General features: G+C 45.1%; 1 long non-coding RNA gene across 1 annotated transcript in view; it reads left to right on the forward strand.

Annotated features, from left to right (window-relative positions):
- Positions 1–4,952: 4,952 nt before the first annotated feature.
- Positions 4,953–26,583, forward strand: part of LOC309606255 — a 71,965-nt gene continuing 50,334 nt past the window's right edge. Inside the window, exons 1-3 of the long non-coding RNA XR_014231731.1 lie at positions 4,953–17,968; positions 18,168–24,046; positions 24,397–26,450. This is a non-coding gene — a long non-coding RNA (uncharacterized lncRNA). The remainder of the gene's footprint in view (positions 17,969–18,167; positions 24,047–24,396; positions 26,451–26,583) is intronic.

A 26,583-nucleotide genomic window follows, 5' to 3' on the forward strand; every position in this document is an offset into this window, starting at 1 on the left:
GATGAGTCAGCTGGGGACAGCTGGGTTTTCTAGAGCAGATCTGGTTACCCAGAATCACTTCCTCACTCCTCGAGACAGAGACAACCCTCCAGACTCACCCCCCCAAGCTGGGCCTGGGCCGGGGCCGCGTGTGCTGGGGCTGTGGATGCTGAACTGGGTGGACGCAGCTGCTCTGGGGACAGACCCATCCCAGAGAGATGCCTGGAGGAGCCCAGCCTCTCACTCAGTTCCTCATTCCCAATCCACCTGCTGTTGGGTAAGTCGCTCCTCCACCAAGAGAGGGGACGTGGAGGAGAGGAATGTATTCCCTCAATACCTTCCCAAGGTGAAGTTTCTGTTTGTGGGCCAAGAGGACAGAACCAAGGGAGAGAGGGTGTTAGGCAGGGTCCTATCATTAACACAAAGCATTTCTTACTGATCTGAGCAGAAATGACAACTGGGATGTACTGAGCATTACTATGAATCCTGCTGGGTGGGAAACTGACATTATGGTTGTGTTAGAAAAAATAGTGTTTTATTTTTTTTTAATTTTTATTAGAGTATAGTTGATTTACAATGTTGTGTTAGTTTCAGGTGTACAGCGAAGTGAATCAGTTATACATATACATATATCCACTCTTTTTTTTTTTCAATTCTTTTCCCATATAGGCCATTACAGAGGATTGAGTAGAGTTCCCTGTGCAATACAGCAGGTTCTTATTACTTATCTATTTTATATATAGTAGTGTGGATATGTCAATCCCAATCTCCTAATTTATCCCTCCACCCCACCACCCCCCTTATCCCCTGGTAACAGTCAGTTTGTTTTCTACATCTGTGACTCTACTTCTGTTTTGTAAATAAGTTCATTTGTACCCCTTTTTTTAGATTCCACATATAAGCGATATCATATGATATTTGTCTTTCTGTGTCTGACTTCACTCAGTATGACAATCTCTAGGTCCATCCACATTGCTGCAAATGGCATTATTTTGCTCTTTTTTATGGCTGAGTAATATTCCATTGTACATATGTACCACATCTTCTTTATCCAGTCCTGTGTTGATGGACATTTAGGTTGCTTCCATGTCCTGTTCCATGTTCCACTATTGTAAATAGTGCTGCAATGAACATTGGGGTGTATGTACTTTTGAATTAGAGTTTTCTCCAGATATATGCCCAGGAATAGGATTGCTGGGTCATATGGTAGTTCTGTTTTTAGTCTTTTAAGGAACCTCCATACTGTTCTCCATAGTGGCTGTACCAACCTACATTCCCACCAACAGTGTAGGAGGGTTCCATTTTCTCCACACCCTCTCTTTTTATCAGTTAGAAATGCACATTGAGATATGTATGGGTGGAACAATATGGTATCTTGGATTTATTTTAAAATACTTCAGCCAAAACCAAAAACAAAATAAGAGGTGAGGGGAGGAGCAGAAATGGGTGAAATAATCAGCCAAATACTGATAATTGATGAACTGGGTGATAGGTACACAGGGGTCCATTATGCTATTCCCTTTGATTTTCTGAATGCTTGAAATGTTCCATAACAAAGTTTTATATGAAAGGATATTGGGGAGCTTAGGGAATCTCTTGAGTTGTCTACTAAACCAGGATGGGAGGTAAGGCATCCAGGAGTGACACCCCAAGCCATCCACAGGAGGGTGACCGATGGAGGCCGCCTCTGGGTCCCCCACTACTGCCGCGTCCAGGAACCAGATGCAGCGGTAACCTCCGTCCTCTGCAGCCAGAATGGAGCTTCTTCGGACGACTGGCTTCTAGAGCAAAGTCTGGGGCAGGAGCGGGATTGGCTGAGCCTGGGTCACCAGGCCCCCATGTCCTGCCCTGACCGGGGCGGTGAGCATCGGGCAGCTGCACTTCTCTGGTGGGTGGTGGGCTCTGCCTCGTCCAGTGCAGGAAGGGGAATCCATCTTTACAAAGAAAGGTTAATTTCCACGGCGAAGAGGAAATGGTTCTCCCACCCTTTGAAGCGCATTTCCATTTCCATTAGGTTTTCACTGTAGCCTCTACAGCGTTAGCTCTTGTGCCGTTCTTCTCATTTTACAGGTATTTTCATACCCGTTTTCCTATAATTCTAGTGATATTATGTTTGTCGTTTACAAGGTGTTCTCACACTCATTCTCCACAACCACCGTGTGAGCCAGGGTCCTCCCATGTTACAGATGAGACGCACCCAAGTCCCCAGGCCTTTGAGGAGGTGACCTCAGACTTCAAAACCGTGAGTCCCACCCTGAGACCAGCCTGTGTCGTTTCCACTGCGATGCAACCAAACTTACGGCTATGACTTTCGGCCAGGTTTTGAGCATGTATTCTTCTTTATCTCAATCTAATCAAGAGCCAAAAAGTCATGGATTTTTGTCCTCTTTCGGTAACTTTTTGGGATAGTTTTTCTCAATCCTTTGAGGCTTGTCACAAGCAAACACAAGAATACCAAAATTCTATGAGCAGTTAGAATTTCAGACAGAGCTGTAAACTTGCTATCACTTCTAGGCAACATCGAAGAATACCCGGTTTAAGATCCCTGTCGATCAGTTGGCAGCTCCCATAGAAGCCCGGTGAGTTAACTGTCAAAGAATCTGAAGTATGAAATAGGTTGAAAGGCGATTTTAAACCTGGAAAATGGATTGGTGATGCAGGACACTGTTGGACCCCAAATACCAAAAATCAACGGAGATGCTTGCCTGCGATTCCCGGCAGCCTCCCCGAGGAGTGTTTACACAGGGCACCTGGAAAGGGACGGAGCTCTGCAAAGTGTCAGGGAGGGGCTGGTGCTCTGGATGCAAAGAACTGGCCTCAGCACATTCCGAGGGAAAAAGTGGAGAAAAAGTATGACGTGATGTCAAAAGAAGGTACGGGCCCAGCAAGCTCTCCCCTGCTGCTTAATACAGGAAATATTTCCCAAACATCTCGGCTAATCCTGCACCGATACAATGAGAAATGAGCCCGTCTGGCGGCCAAGCAGTTATTAAACAAGGACAAGAAAATATTCCCGCCCATAGCAACGGAGCCAAAGATAACAGCGGGGAATAGTGAAGCTGCAGAGAAAAGGCAGATACAAAACATTCAATCCTGGGAGCCCCCCAAGGCGACTGACGCGTGAGAAAAATAAAGGGCCTCGTTTTGCCCAAGAAGCTAAGCAATGCTCCCGTGCCCTTGGGCACGCTCCCTTCCCTTGTAAACCCCAGGACGTCGTGTACGGCCAGGATCCACGGGAACTTGGCCTCAGGAAAGAGAGAGATAGGCGGTAGAAATGACAGGCAGGACTGAACCGAACCGGGGCCGCACCTTGGGGCTTTCAGAGCTGGTAACTGGCCTGTTGATGCAGCAGACGTGGAAGGCAGGAAGATTCAGGCTGCGTTCTCACTGGCAGGAACACGGGGTCCACACACACTGTGGGTGGTGCAGACTTCGTGTAGCAGAGGGAGACTTGCTTTCCAATAAATACTCCTCTTCAACGCCCCTTGCTTATCAAAGTGCTCACTTTCCCAGTGTTCTTCCGAGCTCTCTGTTCAAGGTGGGAGGGAACTCCTCCTGGGTAGTCAATCTCTCACCGACACCTTGTGGCTGCATCCAAGGGGAGCTGTTCCGTTTGTCTTTAATGAAGAGGTTGAGTTCGTGCTTCGTGCTTCGTGCTTCGGCGGCAGCAGTAGCAGCTAGTGAGACGTGGAGCCGGGGGGCAGAGGCAGCAGCAACTGGAAAAGTACTACTACTTTACAGCTGTACTACTGTAAATAACAGTAGTACAGCTGTAAGTAGTAGTACTTTTACTACTTTAAAAGTACTTATGTTATTTGTCACTGCAACAAACATGTTGGAGAATCTTGGAATTTTATGGCTGAATGGATTTTTAGAAATCATCCAGTGGGCTTGTTTTACAGAAGGGAAACTGAGGCTGAGAGTTTAAAATTGTTTGTTCAGGAGGAGCCTGGCCCTGTCCTCCTGGCTTCTGGGTCAGCGCACCGTTCACGGTATCATTCTACCTAGTCCCCTCCTTCAACTGGGAAATACATAAACTAGACTCATATTATTTTAGAGTTCTTTTAGGAAGAAAATGAAAAATCTTCCCTGTCTTGGCGACCTGCCCACAAATTGTTAGCTTCATTGGTCCACAGCAAAATTATCCAAGTTCCTTTAAGTCATCCTTGCAATGTTTTTAAATTTTAAGAAGTTAAGCCCCTGTAATTCTATACGGAGGTGAACTGTGTGTGTACCGGCAACACCAGTTCCAAATCCACCCACTCTCTTCCCCTATGGGCACGCTCCCTTCCCAGTACATCTGTCTTCTACAGAGGGGCTGTCCACATGATGAGAAAACCACAGGCTGAAGAGTACAAAGTTACCTCAACAGTTAGTTCTTTGCTCTAGACCACGGATGACTGCCCTCACACACCTTGAGTGCCCCCTACTCTCCAGAGACTGAACTGACCTACTTTGGCACCACGTGAAGATCACACCTGGGTCTCCGACACACACGGTGAGGAATGCAGCCTCGGGAGTCAGACGGCTCTCAGCTGTGCAAATGACACACCCTCTTTGGGCCTCAGTTTCCTCATCTGTAAAACAAGGGTCAAAATAGTGGCTCCCGGGACTTCCCTGGTGGTGCAGTGATTAAGAATCTGCCTGCCAGTGCAGGGGACATGGGTTCGAGCCCTGGTCTGGGAAGATCCCACATACTGCGGAGCAACTAAGCTCATGCACCGCAACTACTGAGCCTGCGCTCTAGAGCCCACGAGCCACAACTACTGAGCCCGTGAGCCACAACTACTGAGCCCGCATGCCATAACTACTGAGCCTGCGCACCTAGAGCCCGTGCTCCACAACAAGAGAAGCCACCGCAATGAGAAGCCCGCGCACCGCAATGAAGAGTAGCCCCCACTCGCTGCAACTAGAGAAAGCCTGCACGCAGCAACGAAGACCCAGCACAGCCAAAAATAAATTAGTTAATTAATTAAAAAAAAAAAAATAGTGGCTCCCTCAAGGGTGATGAAGGGCAAATGAAGATGTAATGAGAGAGTCCATTTAAAAGGTTTCAAAAGAGGGCTTGGCACAGAAAAATTGCTAACTATCATTATTTCAGTGACTATTGAACTCAAAAAAATGTAAGGAAAAAAATGGGAATATTAGATTTCTGCCAACAGCCTGGTCCATTTATCTTTAAGAGCATTGGCTTATCTCCAGATTTCAAGCTGCTGGGGACAATTTTACAAACTTTTAATCAGTTGCTTTCCCTGCAACTCCAATTTCAATCTTGTGTGCATGGAAAGGGGTGGGGCAGGTATGCTGAGACTATGGCTCTCCCTTACCAAAGCGCTACGAGCACCCAGATGTCTCCTCTCATCAGTGTTGATGTGTCATCTCTTGACCCTTCTTAAATATAAGTTTAGCTAAGACCTCCATTAACATTTTCAAAAGGAAAACACACACACACACACACACACACACACACACACACACACACACACAAATATAGAAACAATTGAGCAAAAGTAGTTTAGATTTCTTAGAGTATAGTCACCAATTGTTGGTTGCCAGAGCTTAAAAAGTACCCCGTCCTTACCTCGTTGTCTTTGATATGACCTGGATAAATGACAGTCAACAACTTTGAACTCATGGCAGGTTTGGGTTGGCCCAGCTGCCAAGTTGGGCAAGAATTCGATCCCTCCTGGAACTTTCTCCACAGCCCTTTTTCCAGCTGAGGGCTGGTGTCCATCTCCTCTGGACCCTCCCTCTAGGTCCCACCCTGTTCTGGTCCCTTAAGTGAGAGGGACCCTTTGTGTCCGTCTCTGGGCTTTGAGGCAGCCTTCCGTCTAACCTCTCTCCTGGAGTTTTCCGTGGTTCCAGATTCCACCTTTGCCTGTTTGATCCTTTCCTCTCTGCCTGTTCTATTTCTGTGCAAGTTTTGTTTGGCTGAAGCACGTCCACCCGCCAGAAATGAACACTTGTTCTCCCCTTCTCAAAGGCTTCCGGTCTTCATCCATCATCGAACATAGCAGTAGGCTCTGGCCTCTGTGACGGCCACATCTTTCTCTAGGGTCAGCCGGCCTTACATCTCCTCCTTCCAAACCTCGACTTCCCTTTACCACCACCCATTAGGTTCTCTTTCCCTGTGATCTAATTTGTTGTGAGCAAATATACTGGGACCTGATTTGCTGGACACAAATGATGGACAGCTCCTTTTCTCAATGACTGATCAAATCTTTTCTGCTTCGCTTTTTCGGCACTACCCCCTTCCTCAAATTTCCTTTGTTGACTCATTCCTCTGGAGGCTTTAAGAATCTTCTGAAATTCTGACATAAGTTGATAGAATTGAACACGTTATGCGCATACTGTATCTTCCACATATAGCAGATGGAAAAAGACATCATTTCCACCTAAAGAATATGAGGCTTATTCCTTGTCACTTGGTTGAACAAGGATTTATTTACTCCTTGGATGGTTGCTGAGGTGATGGATGGGAAGTGTCACTGCCTTAGGTAACCCAATCAATTACTTGCTGCCAGTTGTAACCAGTTTGCTGAAAGAGCAATAAGCAAGGACCCGATACCGTTCAGGTCACAGCATATTGTAGAAAATAGTAATTGTATTATGACCAAAGAGATCCAGATACTTTAGCCCCTGGGGGCTCTGCCTTCTCCAGGCCTCACACAGTTGCCCTGAGAGCTGAGGGAATTATTATCTCAGCTCATCCTAACGCATGTTGCTCAGGCCCAGGAGTGGGGAAGCTTGGCTTGAGGTTTCCAGTGGGAGTACCTTAATTGTGTATTTACACCCCTGCCCATCAAACCTTCTCCATCCAATCTCCCTGCTCCAAGTCCGAAGAAAGTCTTGGCAGATCCCTTTGCTCTCCCAGGTACTTTCAGGCATAGTCTCATTTTCCATCTAATTAAAAAATATAGGACTTCCCTGGTGGCCCAGTGGTTAAGACTCCGTGCTTCCACTACAGGGCACATGGGTTCGATCCCTGGCTGGGGAAATAAGATCCCACATGCTGTGCGGCACGGGCAAAAAAAAAAAAGATAAAATAAAAAAATAAATAAAAATATAATCTCTTACCCATTTCGAAGCTTCTCCCCTTGCCCACAGCAGGCTCAGAACCTGCATCAGGCAGCTGGGCTGTCTTTGTCCCCCTGCTCCACCTTCCTTCCGATGAGTTTGGGTGGAAAGGAAAGAAGAGATGAGGGCGGCCTTGGCTGGTGCCGTTGATACTGGGGTTGGTGCCTGCGGTGTGGCAGACACCCCAGTGCTGACTTTCGGCTGGGACACCACTGCACCCCGCCCCCCCCACACACACCCTTTCCTGTGGGTCACCTCACCCTGGAAGGCAGCCGCTCTTTAACTGATGCCTCAGTGCTGACCCCTCAGCCAAAGGGAAAGCTCAGTCAGGGTGCGTCACCATTGGTGGACATGCAGCTGCTTCCCCTGCAATCCCTTGCCTGTGTCTTTGCATCACAGGAGGCACCAGCCCACCTCCAACCTTTGGGCTTTCCACATACGGGGGAGACACCAGTCTTCCGATCCAGAGACAAAGGATAAGTTCTTCCAAAATCCCTCCAGGCGTCCCTCCAGCCCCTGGTAGCCCTGGGGCTGTGTTTACCATTCAAAGCCCCTCAGCAGACCAGCAGACCAGCAACCCACCCCACCCATATGTCAGGAGAAAGAGGAGAAAATGAATATGGAGGCAGGTTGCTGATAAGACTCGTCGGGAGTTTTTTGTTTCTTTCAGTTTTAAGAATTAAACCAAGCTTTCGTTTTTGTGAACTCTCAGCAATACTTAGTGCAGCCTGCAATGAACATTCATCAAAGTCTATCGTTGAAGAAGTGGTACTGCTGCCCAAGTCTGTTTTGAATCCAGTACGGCTCTCTTTGTGCTGTTTCTGCAGCACCAAAGTCCTCATGTAAAGCCTTTCTCAGAGTCCAGGTTAGGCTTTTTACTACTACTTGTGCCCTGGATGCTGTAACCTGTCTTTTAACACATCATCAGAGACCCTTGAGATTCTCAAATGATTATGTTTCAAATGTGAGAATTGTAATGCCTTCCAGGAAAAAGATGTTTTTCTTAGCCATACTCAGCAAATCCCATGCAATATATTGAATGATCTACATGAAAATGTTTGGGCAGTGCATTTCCTCAGAGGGCAGGCCGCCACATTCCTTACCTATGAATAAAGCTTTCTAGGTGGCACAAAGAGGTAATGCCCAGACTGAAATCTCCTGAGGCCAAGTTTTCTCCAGTTGACATTCCCCTCACAGCTGCTAGTATCCTGTGGAATGGGCACCACTATTACCACAGCAGAACCAGGGCATTAGAGGAGCGGCATTTTCACACTCTCCTTGGAGCTCCTGCAGTGGGTATATTTTGTAAATGTTACAGAGCCAGTCATTCAGAATATACAGAGATGGGAAAAAAACATAAAGCAGGAAATAAAAACAAACAAACAGAACAACAACAAGAAAAAAAAATAACAAACAAAAAACCCAATCTCCTCACCCCAACACCCAGAACTGGGAGCAAATCCTTTCACCAAATGTACTGTTGGTGATGTCAGAGAGGAATGTCCTACCAGAGGCTGTTAAAAGCATTTAGAAGGTCATATAAATGGAATCCTACAGTATGTAACCTTTTTTTTTTTTTTTTTTTTTAATGTTCACACTGAGCAGCTTGTGGGACCTTAGTTCCCTGACCAGGGATTGAACCTGGACCCTCAGCAGTGAGAGTGTAGAGTTCTAACCACTGGACTGCCAGGGAATTCCCAGTAAGTAACCTTTTGAGACTGACTTCTCTCACTCAGCACGATGTCTTCGAGATTCATTTGAGTTGTTGCCTGTATCAATATAGTTTATTCCTTTGTATTTCTGAGAATAACAATGTAATTAAACATATCAACAAGCAGAAAAATGCACCTTTTAAAATCATCTCTAAACAATAAACAGAAAATCATATGAAAAATTCAACATTCGTTCCTGATTTTAGAAGAAATCCCAGAAACAGAAATAATAAACTAGAAATAAAAGGGAACTTCTTCAATCTGAAAAAGGGTATCTACAAAGAGCCTGCAACCAACATAATTCTTATTGCTGAAAACCTCTGTGCTTTCCCCGTAAGATCAGCAATAAGGATAGAATGTCTGATCTTACTATTCAACATTATACTAGAGGTTCTAACCAATGCAACAACACAAGAAAAAAAAAAAAGGAATTCAGATTGGGAAGGAAGGAAGAAGGCAACTTATGTTTAATCATAGATGACATGATCATGTACATAGAAAGTCCTAAAGAATTTATAAAGTGCTACTAGAACTTTGTGAGTTAACTCACAGTAAGTGAGTTAAGCAAGATTGAACACAAGGCTAATAAGCAAAAATCAATTATATATCCATATTCTAGCAACAATCAGACATTGATATAAAAGGAACAATAGCATTAATGATAGCATCAAAAATATGAAGTACTTCAAGAAAATAAAAGATGTACGAGCCCTGTGCACTGAAACTACAGAAACATTGCTGTGGGAAATTAAAGAACTAAGAAATGAAGAGATATATCATGTTCATGGATCAAAAACTCAAGCTTTTAAAGGTGTCAATTCTTCCTTCTTTGATATATAGATTCAATGTAATCCCATTGACAATCTTAGTAGCCTTGTTTAGAAATTGACAAGCTGATTCTAAAATTTATGGAAATGTCAAAGACCTAAAATAGCTTTTGAAAAAGAAAAATCAAAGTTTATGACTTACACTGCATAAAATCAAGAGTCATTATAAAGCCACAGAAATCAATATAGTGTAGTGTTGACATGAAGACAGAAAATTAGATTAGTGGAACAGAAATAAGCATTCAGAAATGATCCCATGCATATATTGTCTATTGATATTTGACAAAGGGGCCAGGGTAATTCAATGGTGAAAGGTTAGTCTTTTCAACAAATGGTGCTGGGATAGTCATCTGTGGTAGACAAAATTCTAAAGATGTCTCCCCCACATTCTGTATTCTAATTATTCAAAGTAATATAGGTACTATTGCTAAAGGTACTTTGTAGATGTAACGAAGTTTATAGACCTTTAGATAAGGAGATTATCTAGGATTATCCACATGGACACAATATAATCACTTGAGTCCTTAAAAACAGAGAAATTTCTCTGGCTGGAATCAGAGCTGTTGGATCATATGGTAACTCTATTTTTAGTTTTTAAGGACCCTCCATACTGTTCTCCATAGTGGCTGCACCAATTTACACTCCCACCAACAGTGTAGGAGGGTTCCTTTTTCTCCACACCCTCTTCAGCATTTATTATCTGTAGACTTTTTGATGATGGCCGTTCTGACCAGTGTGAGGTGGTACCTCATTGTAGTTTTGATTTGCATTTATCTAATTAGCAATGCTGAGCATCTTTTCATGTGCCTGTTGGCCATCTGTATGTCTTCTTTGGGGAAATGTCTATTTAGGTCTTCTGCCCATTTTTGATTGGGTTGTTTGTTTTTATATTATGAGTTCTGTGAGCTGTTTGTATATTTTGGACATTAAACCCTTGTTGGTTGCATCACTTGCAAATATTTTCTCCCATTCTGTAGGTTGTCTTTTCGTTTTGTGTATGGTTTCCTTTGCTGTGCAAAAGCTTATAAGTTTGATTTGCTTATTTTTGCTTTTATTTCTATTGCCTTGGGAGACGGATCAAGGGAACTACTATTAAAGTGAAGGAATTGATTGGGAAAGAATGGGATCCTGTAAGTTGGAATGGAGGTGTGTGGGAAGATCCCAATAAAGCTGAGGATGTGGAGCCCCTGAATCCTGTTGAGTCTTCTTTCCTGGTGGAAGAGGTCACCCCAATCTCAATGTAAGCAGCTTTGCACCACCATTAGACGTGGCCTCCCCTCCCCCACTGGGAGTAGCCTCTATACCTCCATTTGAGGGGATGCACCCTGTCTCGCCTGAGGAGACTGTGATGGCCTCCCCTGAGGTGATTCTCATGCAAGACACTGCTGATTCTCCTCAGAGCCCACCCCCACTACCCCTCCTCGTTTCTAGACTCAAGCCCCAGCTAAAGATGAGGCACAAGGTGTGACCCACGAGGAGGTGAGCTATACTCCAAAAGAGCTACTTGAGTGTCTTCATTCATCCAGATTGAAATCCATGGAACATGTGTGGGAATGGAGATTAAGGAAATGGGGTCATGGTGGACATCGGATCCAGTTTTTCCCATTGGATCAGACTCACAAAGCTGAAGTTCTGCATTTGATGTTGCAGCTTAAGGAGTTAGGCAGGGCTCTTATCTTACAGTTTGATTGGTCGGATGAAACATGGACCAAAACGTGGTCCATGGGGAGCAAGCTGGAAATGCCAGACTTGCCTTGGTTTAATGTGGAAGAATGGATGCAGTGGCTTAGGGAGATAGAAATGTTTGATAGATTTGTCACTTAAGACCCACTCACCCCCCCAGGAGGGTCCAGAAGACATACTTTCACCACTACTATGAGGGATAAATTTGTGAACGGAGTCCTGGCATCCTTGGAGAGCTCTGTGATTGCTCCTCTCTGAAGGGCTGACCTCAGAATAGAAACTGTAGCCACTGAGTTGTCCTTACTCTATTATGAATACTTGTGTGTGTGTGTGTTACATGATATGGAAGATGTATCATAGTGTTGATGTATTATTAATATTACATCATAGTATTTAAGTTGCAGGATATCAAGGAGAAGAGTCGACATCACCCAAGGACCTTACATCCTCTTCTGGGGAAAGAGTTAGTGCATTTTCAGTTGTATGCAGGATAGCTGTATCATATTAGATGGAAGGTTGATCTTGTTATTGTCTTCATTTGGAGCTTAATTATGGCCTAAAGAGATGTGTGTGAGTATCAGGTTGACAAGGGGTCATCTTGTGATGGTTAATATTATGTGTTAACTTGGCTGGGCCACAATGCCCAAATATCTGGTCAAACACTACACTAGATGTTTCTGGGAGTGTGGTGTTGGAGAGAGTAACATTTAAGTTGGTGGACTTTGGGTAAAACAGATTGTCCTTCATAATGTGGGTGGACCTCATCCCATGAGGTGAAGGCCTCATGTTTTCGACTATTTGTGTCCTCCCCAGAATACATATGTTGAGGCCCTAGCCTCCAATGTGATGGTCTTAAGAGGTGGGGCCTTTGGTAGGTAATTAGGTTTAGATAATCCCATGATGAGATTTGTAAGAAGAGAGACACCGGGGCTTTCTCTCTTCTGCAAATGAGGACACAGCAAGTATACAGTCATCTGTAAGCCAGGAAGAGGGCCCTCACCCTCATGCTAGCACCCTGATCTCAGACTTCCTAGCCTCTAGAACTGTGAGAAATAAAAGCTTGTTTTTTAAGCCACCCCATCTATGGTATTTTGTTGTAGCAGCTGAGCAGACACCTGACTAGAACAAAAAACTGACCTCCCCTGAGCAAGAAGGAATTCTGCCAGCAGACGGCATTTGGACTTGAAAGACAGCATCGGCTCTTGTGTGGGGGTCCAGCTTCCAGACTACCCTGAAGATATTGGATATGCCAGCCTCCATAATCACACGTGCCAACTCCTTAAAATAAACCTCTCTGTGTATACACATCCTATTGGCTCTGTTTTTCTGGAGAAGTCTGACTAATGTAGTCACTTTGGAAAACAGTTTGGTGATTTCTTAAAAAGTTAAACATTCACCTTTCACATGACTTAGTCATTCCATTTACCTAAGAGAAATAAGCACACATTCATGCAAGGACTTGTATATGGATGCTTATAGCATCTTTATTTCTAATACCTGCAAAACAGAAACCTCTCAAAATATTCATTAATAGGTGAATTGATAAACTGTGGTACATCCATATAATGGAGTCATACTTAGCAATAGGAAGGAATACTGTTACCCACAACATGATAAATCTCAAATAATTGTGCTGCATGATTTCTTTTACATAAAATTCTAGAGAATACAAACCTGTCTATAGGGTCTGAAAGCAGTTCGGTGGTTGCCAGGAGATGGGAGTGGGGATGGAAGTTCTGAAGGAGCATGAGGAAACTTTTGGAAGTGATGGATGTGTTCATTATCGTGATTGTGGCAGTGGTTTCACACGTCAAAAACCATCAAATTGTACACTTTAAATATGTGCAGTTTATTGCATGTCAGTTACACCCCAGTAAAGCCGTAAGTGCCCCCCAAACAACAACGACAACAAAGCAGATGCAGACCATACCTTCCTGGTACTCACTGTTAGTGGGATAATAATCGCTAATATTTGCAGAGCTCTTCGTATGTGCCCTGAGCCTCTATATGTCATTTCTTTCAGCATTATTATTTCCTTTTAATAGAGGAGAAAAGTGAGCTTAGAGAGGTTAAATAACTTGCCTAACTTCTCTAACTTCACCTCTCTATCCAGAAATGTGAGACCAGAGCCACTGACTATGGACACTGACTCCACAGCCGTTCTCATGTGGGGCTGAGTATAGGGGAGAGCAAAGAGGGGCGACAAGCGCACAAATGAGCCTGGGACAGAAACACAGCCTGGCGTGCCAAACTCAGGAGCCAAACCTTTATCCTTCAATTCCATGTGTCAAGTCAAGGGTTGCTGTCCTTCAGCCAGATAAGATGAGAATCAGCAAAAATGGATTGAAATGAAGGATAAAAGAATGGGGATAAGAAAGGGATGGAGAGAAGGGAGGGAGGAAGGAAGGTGCAAGCCAGCTCATATCCTCAAGGAATTTAAGTGATAATTTAAACATAAAAAAGCACACTTCTTGTAGGGCTGGGGAGAGTGGGCTGAGATACACAATCTGGAGGCCCAAGGCCTTGATGGATGCGGCTGATGAGGGGTGGGTGGTTGTGAGGCTCAACTGCTCACACTCCTACCTAGTAATTCATTTTCTTTGGTACCCACGTCTGAAGGGCAGTTGGGGAAATTCACTCTAGTTTTACAGGAATCAGGAATGACCTCTACCACTGGAAGATGATGGATAAAGTGGGAGGACAGAGGGGGATTCAGTCAATGTTTCTTGGAATTTCCTTGGAAATGCTGAAGATACCTTAGGAGGAAAACTTTGTGGACGTTGAGATCATAGCATAATTACCACTCAGAGTACAGATGCTTACTCACAATGGATAATTCCAATGACCTAGAGGGAAATTACTCACATTGGGACAATACAGAGAGAATATCTCAATTATAGCATTTTATTACTATTATAAGTTATAAATGTGTTTAACTTATTGGAAATGTAATAGTATGGCTCCCCAAAATATAATTCTTTTCTTTCAAAAACACAAATATGCTTATTTTTCTGAAGACACCAAGAGACGCATTCTGAGTCATGGACTTAAGACAGTCTGTTATGGACTAAAAGTTTGTCCCCCCTGGATTCATGTGCTGAGGCTCTAACTTCCAAAGTGATAGTATTGAGAGGTGGGGCTTTGGGGAGGTAATTAGGTCATGAGGGTGGGGCCCTCATATGGGGTTAGTGCCCTTATAAGGAGAGACACCAGAGATTCCTCTCTCTCTCCACCAGGTGAGGACATAGTGAAAATGCAGCTGTCTGCAGGCCAGGAAGAGAGCTCTCACCAGGAACTGAATCAGTCGGATCCTTGATCTGGGACTTCCAGCCTCCAGAACTGTGAGAAAATAAGTGTCTATTGTTTAAGTCCCCCAGTTGTGGTATTTTGTAATGACAGCCCCAGCAGATGAAGACACAAGATTACTGCAATTCATTCATTAATAAAGCAAATGGAATCTCTTCAAACATCTTAGCTCAACCTACCTGCATAGGAGACAAAGTGACAGGAAGAGACTCCCTAACATACCTGTGACTTAAGGTGAAGCTTCACGTTTGTGACTTTTAATGGACTCAGCTATAAAATGAGGGGCTGAATTCACATGCCCTTAGCCCATCTGGTTCCTAGGGAATCCGTCAGACTGCCCTTCTGTTTACTGTTGGTTGAGTTGTTATGACCTCTATTTCTTCTCAGCCTTAAGGGGTGACAAAGAGACAGGACGATTTCAGTTTTCTATTTCTGGAGGGTTCTCATCTATCTGCAAGTTTTATGTGATTTCTTACCTTTAAGAACAGATTTTCCTGGGACTTCCCTGGTGGTCCAGTGGTTAAGACTCCATGCTGCACTTCCACTGCAGGGGGTGTGGGTTTGATCCCTGGTTGGGGACCTAAGATCCCGCATGCCATGCAGCGCGGCCAAAAAAAAATTTTTTTTCCTAAGGTTGAAGGTGATGGAAATAGCTTCCTGCGGCTTTGGAGCAATCATGAACGGTTAATATGTGAAGTGCCTTAGGGCAAGTTTATCTGCCAGACAACTAGTTCTAAGTTCTTGAAGAGCTAAAGCACTAGGGCTAGTTCAGTGACACCTGCTGTCTCTGCTCTGATTTAGAGCTGTTTGTGGTGAGGCGTGCCAGCAACAGGTGTGGAGGCCTCACCTGTCATCAAAGGTAAGTGGGCAAGGCCAACTAGGCCATGCAAAATTGTTCGTGTGTATGGTTGTTCCAGCTCCCCTTTGAACGGCTGTCCGGGGAAGGGCTAGATGGACACTGGAGCCATCTGGCCATCTGGGTGGGTGGAGGAAGGTGGAGTGTTTCATGGAATTTCACAGTCCCCTTGACAGGCATAACCTGAGCCATTAGACTGATCTCATCCATCTTGATGTTATTTCTCTCAACAAGCAATAACCTTAGCTTTCCATGGCTTGTGGTTTCTGTAAGCTGGGAATGAATTCCTTGACTCTGAGTGAAGGTGTCCAATTGGAAACAGTAAAAAAAATATTTAGTCCATAAAGACATTTTGTCATCAGGGAGTGCCCTGAATTTGGAAGAGGCCAGTGGATAAAAGTCACTTTGGAAATCTGTGTGGAGCCAGAGGAGTGATTCGTCAGCCACTCAGGCATTCTTATAACCAACATTTATTAAGCATCTGTTGTGTACTAGACCCTATGCAACAAATGTCAGATATCAGAGGTGAACATATACAGGTCTTGTTTTCAAGGAACTCATGTATTAGTAAGAGAGATGAAAGCATGAACTGTTAGATTTTTTAAAATTAATTTTTATTGGAGCATAGTTGCTTTACAATGTTGTGTTAGTTTCTGCTGTACAGCAAAGTGAATTAGCTATATGTATACATATATCCCCTCTTTCATTGAGTAGAATTCCCTGTGCTATACAGTAGGTTCTCATTAGTTATCTATTTTATAGATAGTATCAAGAGTGTATATATGTCAATCCCAATCTCCCAATTCATCCCACCCCTGCCTTTCCCCTCCTTGGTGCCCATACGTTTGTTCTCTACGTCTGTGTCTCTATTTCTGCTTTGCAAATAAGATCATCTATACCATTTTTCTAGATTCCACATATGTGTTAATATATATTTGTTTTTCTCTTTCTGACTTAGTTCACTCTGTATAACAGTCTCTAGGTCCATCCACGTCTCTGCAGATGACCCAATTTCATTCCTTTTTATGGCTGAGTAATATTCCATTGTATATATGTACCACATCTTCTTTATCCAGTCTTCTGTTGATGGACATCTAGGTTGCTTCCAAGTCCTGGCTATTGTAAATAGTGTTGCAATGAACATTGGGGTGCATGTGTCTTTTTGAATTAACGTTTTCTCTGGGTATATGCTCAGGAGTGGGATTGCTGGGTCATATAGTAGCTCTATTTTTAGTTTTTTAAGGAACCTCCATACTGTTCTCCATAGTGGCTGTATCAATTTACATTCCCACCAACAGTGCAAGAGGGTTCCCTTTTCTCCACACCCTCTCCAGTATTTATTGTTTGTAGATTTTTTATGAACTGTTAGATTTAATCACATGAAATTGCAGACATTCAACCACTTTGGTCTATTAAAAACCGACAATTTCATATGGTTCAATCAGATGCTATTGTGTCTTCTGTATAACAGGCTACGGGAACAGAGGAATGAGTGGTTAATTTCCATGTTGGATCGTTGTCAAAAGGCTTTACTGAGGAGATAACATTTAACCTTGGCCTGAAAGGGGGAATAAAAGTTTGAAAATATTGTAAAAGGTGAGGTGAGAGGAAGTAAGTTGCATTTATGCCATAAATACTTATTGAGCGTCTACTATGTGCAGGATGGTATCACACGCTTACGATACAGTGTTCAGCCTATACAGTTGAAAGTCTCTGTCTCCCTGGAATTTACATTCCAAAGAGGGATCCTGGGAATAAACACCCAATTAATTATTTAATTACAGTTCTGATTGGTGCTAAGAAGAAGCAAGTCTGCTAGGAGAGCAAGTTACAGGGGCCTGACCTGACCTGTGGATTCTCCAAGATAAAAAGGAATTAGCCAGAAAGAGATATGGGTGGAGGAGAGCATTCCAGACAGACGAACTGCATGTGCAAAGGCCCTGCAGCAGGCCAAGGGAGCAATGTTTCACCTCTCAGATTTTAATGATCCTAAGAGTATATGTCTCTATGATATGATCCCATTCCCAGGGGCTCTGACACTTGGTAAACACACAGGAGAAGACCCGGGTTCTAAGGTGTAGCCAAATCACTAACAAGGTGACTTGGGTGAAGATATCTTAGCCAGGAGCTATCTGTTTGGAAAGAAAATTAATTAATAAAATAAAAAATGAATGAAAATGAAAGCAAAACAAATAATTAAGGATATTGATTTTTTTCCCCAATTGTTCAAGTTTTCAACCTCCTTTTCAGATCCCTGCTGATTCTCCTTACGCCTGAAGCCCGGATAGCCTTAGAAGAAATAGGCTTAAAACCTGTTGGGAGGTTTAACCTGAAAGTGTGTCAGAGTCGCCCACCTGGGTGGGGCACAGGCTGATTTCAGTGCCCTCCCATTTGGACACGCGTGGACCACTTCTGAAAGGCTCAGCCCTCTGCCACAGGCTTTACCAACGGACTCCACACGGAGGGAGTGCCCTCGGGGTCTGACCAGCTGAGGACACAGCTGAACCGGGCCTGGGCTGCTGGCAGAGGTGAGGAAAGGAATGGTGATGGGATGGAGAGGCCGGGGGCTCATGCCACCTGACAGTCCCTCTGCATATTTCACAGCTTTTCTTCGTGTTTGGCATTGTTATTAATTTAAACACACCTTTGCAAATACAGTTTTTAATAAGGAGGCTATTATTTTTTCATGTGCTTTAATATATGCTTGTGAAAATTTTTCACCTGCAGATTTAGTTCCTCGTGGACAATATCCAGCACAGAGCCTAGAGGCAGAGCCTCCTCAGACCAATTAGCCAAATCAGCCAATTCCTCGCAGAAAATCCCTGACTTCATTTTTGAACTCGAATAAGTTTCCTCGCATCCCCGTGACAACTGTCTCGCTTCTGAATCCCCATTCTTACAGAGAATCGTAAGACCTTCATCTGACCTTGTCGCCTGGGTGAAGTAAGGGGCCTCTACCTCCAGTATTTTCTAAGGACATTTCCCTCTGTCCCTGTCCGGGGCTCTCTGGAAGGAGAGGTGTGGTGCCCTGGAGGCTTTCACCCTTGTGAGCTTCAGGATGGGTGAGGGGCATGCAGTTTTTTTATAAAGTGGGAGAAGGACGGCTGGGGTAAAAAATCGTTGAGAAATGTGAAGTACAGGTCTGTTCTTAGGCAGAAAAAAATACAAATTTAAATCGAGCATCTGAAAATTAATTTCCTCAAGACTGTCAGTGCCTGAAGAGCCCCTGGAAAAATGTTCTTGTACCCCTTTTGCAGAATACTGATTTAAAAACAACTCTTGTCGGCCAACTTGGTCCCTGAGCCCTCTGTTCATTTAGTGTTTAGAACGCGGCCACTCACCTCTCCCCAAAGTTTACTAAATCCACTTCTCTCCTTTTAGAAGAGTGTGCGCCTGGAGGACAAACCATCCCGAGGTGAAGTTGCCCTGACGCCCACAGGCTGCAGGCTCCTGTCCCATACAGATTCCCGGCCCTGAGCTTCTGAAGATGGGATCGGCCTCAGGTAAGTCCTGTGGCGGAGCTGGTGGGCTTAATGGAGCTCCAGTCTGTCTCCATGACAACAGAACAAACGGTGTATTTTATAGAGTCAGTTTTGCTCTGGCTAAAAGAACCTCAACCTGTCTAGCACTGATTTTATAGGTCTAGAAACCGAAGCCAGAGATATGGGGGGGGTTGGCGTTCCCCAAATCTCACTGTTAGCAAGTGGCAGAACTGGGCTGGAAGTTGATTCCCCAAAACCAGGGCTACCCCGAGGAAATGAAACACTGGTTGGCATCACAAAGATAAAACAAATGGGTTCACTGACCAGACCTTTCACATTTTCCTCGCTGCCCTGGTATCTTTTAGATACAGTTGTGATTTCTTCATCTTGGAAGCCAGATGGTCATGGACCTCCCCCGGATTTTAAGAGGAATCACAGCTAGAGATGTCTGGAAGGGTTTTTTGGCTATGACTTTCCTAAGAATAAGTTTTTTAGAATTTCTATCACCTTCCAGGTGGGCACACGGTCCCCAGGATTCCTTCTGGACTTGGGCTGCAGAGGAGCCTGAAACTGAAGTCCTTCAAATCATTCCAAATTGCAGGCACTTGAAAATAAATGTCTTTTAAAACTTGAGCAATGTTTGCCTCACCTCTGGGGCTTTTCTCGGTTAATTCAGACTTGATGGCTTATTCCCACTTTGCACCTGCTGGAAATTCCAGAGGATCAGCAGTCCAGCCATGACCAACCACCAGTTAAAGACCCCAGCCAGCTGCACTTGACTCAAACATTAGGTAGCCTTCCACGGTTCTGGAAGAGGCCAACATAAATCCCTGTGCTGAGTGGGACTCCGGAGATGGGGGGAAGCCCAGTCCTGTAGCCTCTTGGTTGGGACTCATCACCTCGCCATACCTCTGTCCAAAATGATCCTGAGCTGTAGCAGAAGTCAGCATAATGATCCATCTGAAGCTTAGTCTGTGGAGGGCGCAGACGAATCAAGTCTCTCGAGCTGGAAAAAAGCAGAGAAATGAATTACTGGTGAATTTAGGAAGACTAGAGAGTTCATCAGTGTAATCAGAAACCATTTTAGCATCCAAATTAGCAATCTCATTTCCTGAGTCCATTGGGTAATTACTTCTCTTCATTTTAGAAGTGCCTATAATAAACCCCTTAAAAAATAAATTCAAGTAACTTTGCAGAAAAATAAGAATCCAAATGGATATGAAACTTAATTATCTACAGTCTAAAAATATTAGAATGAGTAAGGATGTTAGAGATGCTCTGTATTCAACTATACGTCAATAAATTTTTTTTTTTTTTTTGGCCGCACAGCGAAGCATGTGGGACCTTAGATCCCTGACCAGGAATCGAACCCGCACCCCCTGCATTGGAAGCGTGGAATCTTAGCCACTGGACTGCCAGGGAAGTCCCTCAATACAATTTTCAAAAATAAAAAAAATTAAAAAAATTTAAAACCCCAAAAGAAATGCTCTGTAAAATGGAGATAATATACACACCACATAGAATTGTGCTGCAGATGAACTGTCACAATGACCATGAGGCATTTGGCCAGAGCCTTGTTTATACAACTCTGATTTCATCTAATTCAGCCTGTCATTTTATAGACGGAGGACCTGAGGCCTGGGGAAACTTCCTTGTCTATGGTCAGAAAGCTGCTGTGAGCTGACCGGGTCCTGGGCTGACACCCAATTTACAGTCCTTTCTACTTTACATGCTTCCAACACCCAGCCAGTGTAAATCAGCACATTTTGGCTTAACCCTTTAAACTCCAGAAAGCGCTGAGGGAGATAAGATTTCTCGAAGACTTCTGGTGTGTGTGTCACAAAAGTTGCTTGAGGCTGCTGGACGACTCACGTGGAAGCTTTGGTTTCCTCCTGAACCTTCTGCCTTCCTGTTGGTTACAAGCTGCTTTCACATCAGCCTGAGGCCTGATTGGAGAAGTGCTGGCTTAGGGGTATGACACATGCTTGAAACACGTATCAGGGTCCTTCTGGAAGGAGAACTGGGGAGAAGGTGGTAAAGGCTTATAAGATGGGGGATGTTTTAAAAAACAGAAGCTACGGAGCCTTCTCTCTTTTACCCCAAATTTCTAGAAATCTCACCTACAATGGATATTTATTTTGGCCTTTCTCAGAATCATTCAAGCCCATTTTATATCAGAATTTAGAGGAGCTGGCTAAGGGGAGAATATTAATTGTGAAAGCATGGGGATGACTGGCTGGGTCCATCCTGCTGGAATTTCCACCAGGGGCTCAGTAACTGACAAGCAGAGGTAGATCACTCAATTCATATGCTATTACAACTTTGCATAATAACACATAAATCTTACAAATTTTCTTTACCTTAAAGCCATCAAACACACTGATGATATAAATGTATTTTTCCTAAACATAATTAGAATACGTTATTACTAATATATTCTCTTAAATTCACTCCCTTAAAAGTGGTTCATCTTTCTCCCTGTTAATTGAATTTGACTATTTTCACAGCTTTATATCCTTTCTACTCTAGTTTATATTTAGCTACTATTTAAAAAATTCCTTTATTCCTGTATGTTAGTTATTTCTTCTGTCTTTCTTCTTTCCCCTAGTACTGTTTTAGATTTAAAAACATACATTTTGGGGGGATTGGAGAAGGAAGGCTGAAAAGTGTACTTGTTCAGCCAGACTTATCCAACCATGGGCATTTATTCTTCACAACGTTCCATCCTGTCTTTTGAGATGTGTGTGTGTGTGTGTGTGTGTGTGTGTGTGTGTGTGTGTGTGTGTCTATGGTCTATATCTGTATCTATGTATAGGAAAGCTGTGATACATCAGCTTTTTTAAAAAGATGGATAAATTGTATGTATTTATAATTTTGCATTCTGCTTTTGGTTTTCGAATGTCAGCTGAGGCCTCCCTGCCTCTTTTGAGATTGGACACAATGCGCAGGAACTTCCCAGCCCCATTGCCTATGGATTTCCAAAGTTCTCCCCAACATCTCTCTGCACTTCTGGGGAGCGGGCAGAGTGGAGTTTGTGCTGTTAAGGCCTCTTCTGCTTCTGGGAATTCCCTGGTGGTCCCGTGGTTAGGACTCGGCGCTTTCACCGCTGTGGGTCCTGGTTCAATCCCTGGTCAGGGAACTAAGATCCCACAAGCCATGCGGTGAGGCCAAAAGGCAAAAAAAAAAGGCCTCTTCTGCTTCTTGGCTACTCCTTTCCTTCCTGTAACTTTGTCTCCATTTACAGCCCATAAAACGCTGTCTGTTCTGTGATCAAATAGACCCAAACCTCCAGTTATGAAGGTAAGCAGGGAAGACCCTCTAAGAATGCATCCATGTTGAAATGAGTCACCGACAGCGATCAGAGCGTCCTAGCATTGTGCTGTTGATATCGAGTCATGTGGGCGAGAAAAAAAATGTTCCTACCATTTATTGAAACTGTGTGTGCTTATGGAGCTCCCGCCAGCCACGCTAGCTAGGTATCATAGAAACCCCAGAGACCCCTAGTGAAGACGCCTGTGAGCAGCAAATATTTTGAGGCAAAATGTTGAACTAAAACGAGGGGTGGGCAGACCATCAAGATGGGAAACTGCACCCCTGTGGCTCCGTTTCTTTCCTGTCCTAAAACTGACAGGAAAGGTGTACTATCACCAACTATGAAAATTCCTAACAGGACTGCAAATTAAAGAGATGACTTTGGTTAGCTAGAAATTATTAGGAATTTCTAAAAGACATTTGATAGAGAGAAGCAAAGTTAAGCGAGAAGCCAGTCCCCGCAACATTCCGAGGAGTGGTCTCCAAACAACCAAGTAAAGATGGTACCGGCAGTAGAAGTGGCAGCCGGCACAAGGAGTGGGTCCTGAGCCCCCATCTGGCGACTGCACATTCTACATCCACGGGTGTGTGTAAATGCACCAGGAGGGGTCTGGGATTGGGTGGGCTTGTCAAGTGGGACTTAAGCTATACCTTCCTTTTAAAAAATGTTTATTTTACATTGCAAACTTAAACATATAATTGCTCGTTTTAAGGGGGATATTTTCTCTGGGATTTTAAAAAAGAAGCAATCGCATTCCGTTAAAGGGATTCAGGACGAGCTTCACGCTGGAGGCAGGATTCTCCCTACGACTTGAAGCAGAGATGACGGAAAGAGCATGCGGGAGCGGGTGGAGATGGGGAGTGAGGAGCTCGTTAGGGTGTGGTGAGCAAGCCGGGAACTAGATGTGTGAAGGGGCAGGGCTGCAACATAGGCTGAGGAGGACTTGGGGGCCAGATTCGCTCGTGTTTACTGTACTCTGTGCACAAAGCAGAGTGGGAGATTTTTGAGCAGGGCAGTTACAGTGTATGACTTCTACTCTGGCACAGGTGTGTGTCCCAGGTGGGTGCAAACCGAAGCAAAGCTCTAACTGGGAGCTAGTAAAAGGCTAATGCGGACAGTTGCCTCAAATTCCCTAATGCCTCGCTCCCGACAATGCCAACAGGAATAGGGAAGGAGGAGAGGCATTTGCAATAGACTCTGATAGTGTTTGCCCTGGGATGGAGGAAGAGAGCGGAGAATGGAGAGAGGAAGGCTGGAGACACACAGCATGGTCCAATCCTGCAGTTGCATCTGGGAGGTGAAGGCAGACATGCCCCTGAATTTAATTACCGGACAGTGGGAGGTGACCTGTGACAGAGCAATTCCAGCAGGTGGTGGGGGTCAGGGTGCAGAGCTGGGGGGAGAGTGGGTGCTGTGAGGGCACCTCGGTTGCATTGTTTAGCACCTTGGTAGTGATGGGAAGGAGAGAGAGGCCACCAGAGGGGAAAGCTGTTTTAGGAATACTCTCCTTTCTGAAAGACCCTTGACCTCACCCACTCTCCTACCTTCCTTCTTGTCTCACTGTGCACTCCACTCTTTTCAGAAAAGATCGAAGGCTGGGAGAGGCAGTTGGAGGGTTGGGGTCACATTGTACATTTTCCCAAATCTGACTCCCTAGGTTACAAACTGCTCCTTGAACAACTGCCAGCCGCGATGGGACCAGAGATGCCGAGATGATGGGATGGACGGGATGGGATTCTGCATTCTCAGACTTCCTCCTTCCTCCTCCCCAGGACCCCTGCTCTGAAAAATCATCCTTGGCATGACGTACAGTGAGTCAGCTGTTCAGCGGACAAAACTACTTCAGAGCTTGAAAGTAAAATAAAAGGTTGGGTTGAGAGTTTAGGGTGGGGGAGTTCGGACTTGAGATTTCTCTCTCCAATTTATTACAACATCCAGACTAGAGTCCAGGCCCCGGGAGCTAATCACCATAATGAGAGGCACTCAACTGTTTTGTTTCTGAATAGCGTTTAACAGGGCAGCAAATTTGGAAAGCATCACTTTTTTCCTTAGGGAGTGATAAAATGACCTATTTGTTCTGAGTGGATTAATGAGTACAGACTAGCTGGTAGACTCGTACAAGCAGGACACATTTTATAATAGTATGAATGTCTACACGCAGGTCTAGCGGCATCACAGGAAGAAGCAGAGGCATCCAAATGTTAGATTTTATAAAGCAGGAAGCAGGAGGTCGCTCACGGCGTTTGATTTGGAACCAAAGCCGCCCACATAATGTGGCCTTGATGCAAGGTGGAATTGAAGGTTGATTTCACCACCTTCAGGACCTTCAGTCACCTGCCCGCCAAAAACCCCCAAGGAAAGGAGGCAGGTGAGAACAGTTGGGCAGCACTGTCCTCTCCAGCCAGCGTTTGGGGAAGATGTAAGGACAGAGACCGGGCTCTCTCTGGAGGTCTCTCCATCCCTCCTATAGGATGTGGGTCATAAAAGCCTGAGCTCCCTGTAGAGTGGATTTGTTTGTTTTGTTTTGTTTTGTTTTGGGGCCAACAATAAGAAATACTGACATACAAATTGTACGAGGCAGAGAAGGGGGAGGCGATTCCCCACCTTCCTCTCCCCAACCCCGCCGCCCTGTCTCCGGCTGGTGGCCCCCATGGCTGAACCCAGCGGAACCCTGCTGCTACGGCGGCTTGAGAAGCACAGCCCGCAGGGTCGGCCCCCGAGAGACGGAGCAGATGGGGTGTGAGGAGCAATGTGTAGTCGACCAGCAGGCCCAGGACCGGCCCAGAGATGCGTCGCCTCATTGTTTCAGCTCATTTAGCACAGTTCAGCTACTTTGAGTTTTCGACAGGGTCTCACCCTGCCTTTCATTTCCTTCCCCTCTAGGGCTCTTCCCTCCTTTGCCGTGTTTTCCTTCTATTTCTGATCCTTTCAAGATTTCTTGGTTATGAAGAAGCAAAACCGTTGTCTTCTGGGACACAGGCTCATTTCTCAATTTCTGGGGAAAGCACTTCGTGGGAAACTAACGCATGGATAGAGGCCGGTTGTGAGGCAGACAGGGCGAAAGAGCCCGTGTTGGCGTCAGCGCAGGTCGGGCTGATGCAGAGGTGGACCAGGAGACGCCCGCGGAGGGGAGGGTTAGCAGAGGAGACCTAATCAAAGCTGTGAAGGAGACGGGACTTGTCTCCCATCGGCCTTTCCTTTTTAGGAACCAGTGCTTCTTTGCTGTTCTGTCCTCCCACTGCCCTCAACCCTCTTAAACAGAAGCCCAGAGCTAAACCCAAGCAGGCTTGCAAACAAACACAAACAAATCTTTGCTTTGTGCTGAGACGAGACCATTGGTGCCTCACCGTGAATTCGGTTCCCATCCCTCTCCCAGGGGACTTGCATTGAGCGTTTCACCTCAAATTATGAAATGAAACGCCTTGTGCGCTGTTAAGGAGATGTGAGGTGCGGGGAGTCCGTGTCACCCCTTGAAGCCTATCAGCTGCTTGTGTGCAGGGCAGGTTCTGGTCGGGGACGTGGGCAACGGAGAAGGGCAGGCAGCAAGAGGGAGGCGACGCTGACCGTCCTGGGGGCAGGCATCAGGCTGCGCTCTGGACCGAGCCTCCTGCTCTCTGGCCTCTTGGGTTTAAGTCAGAGGTCTCCTGAGCGCTGAAAAACTAGGTGGAGCAGGATATCTGTGTCAGATCAGAAAATGAGGTCAGTAAAGCCTTAGTGAGCCTCTGATGAGGTTGGAGTGGAGCTAGAAACCGTGCCACCCAGAGCGCCTGGTGGGTTGAGTTTGTCCTGCAGACCAGAGTGGGCATGAGAGCCAAGGAAGGCAGAGGGGAAAAATAAAGGAGCTGAGTGATAAAGTTATGTAAAGAAAAACAGAAGAGAAAAACATGGCCTAATCCAAAAAGAACCCACTTACATTTTGATTTCATGTAATATACTTCCTGCTCTACAATGAGAAGTCCCATCCTCCCCCGTGCTATGTGATACCAGGCAGGGCGAAATCCCTGAGCCCTGGTCGGAACAGCTCTCAGAAAAACATCTGCGTGGATTTGCTGGCTTTCCTTAAACAAGGGCCAGCTCAGCTCCTCCAGGGCCGTGTGCAGCAAAGCTGACGACAGGCTCTGCAAGGAAAATACAAGAAGTTCTCCCTCGGTTACAAGGGGCTCTCTCCTTCCAGACCAGGCTGCAGAGAATCCTCTGGGGGTGACGGCAGTTCAGGTGAGGAGTGAGGGGCTTGAGTGGTGACGACCTTAAACCAGACCTTGGTTTAGGCACCCAGGTCCTGCCCCCTCTCCCCCCCCTCCCCACCCCCAGACAACAGGGCCCAGGAGGTTCTTGCTACAGGATGTGG

Source organism: Balaenoptera borealis, assembly GCF_965194805.1.
Source record: "Balaenoptera borealis genome assembly, chromosome: 11".
NCBI classification, from domain to species: domain Eukaryota; kingdom Metazoa; phylum Chordata; class Mammalia; order Artiodactyla; family Balaenopteridae; genus Balaenoptera; species Balaenoptera borealis.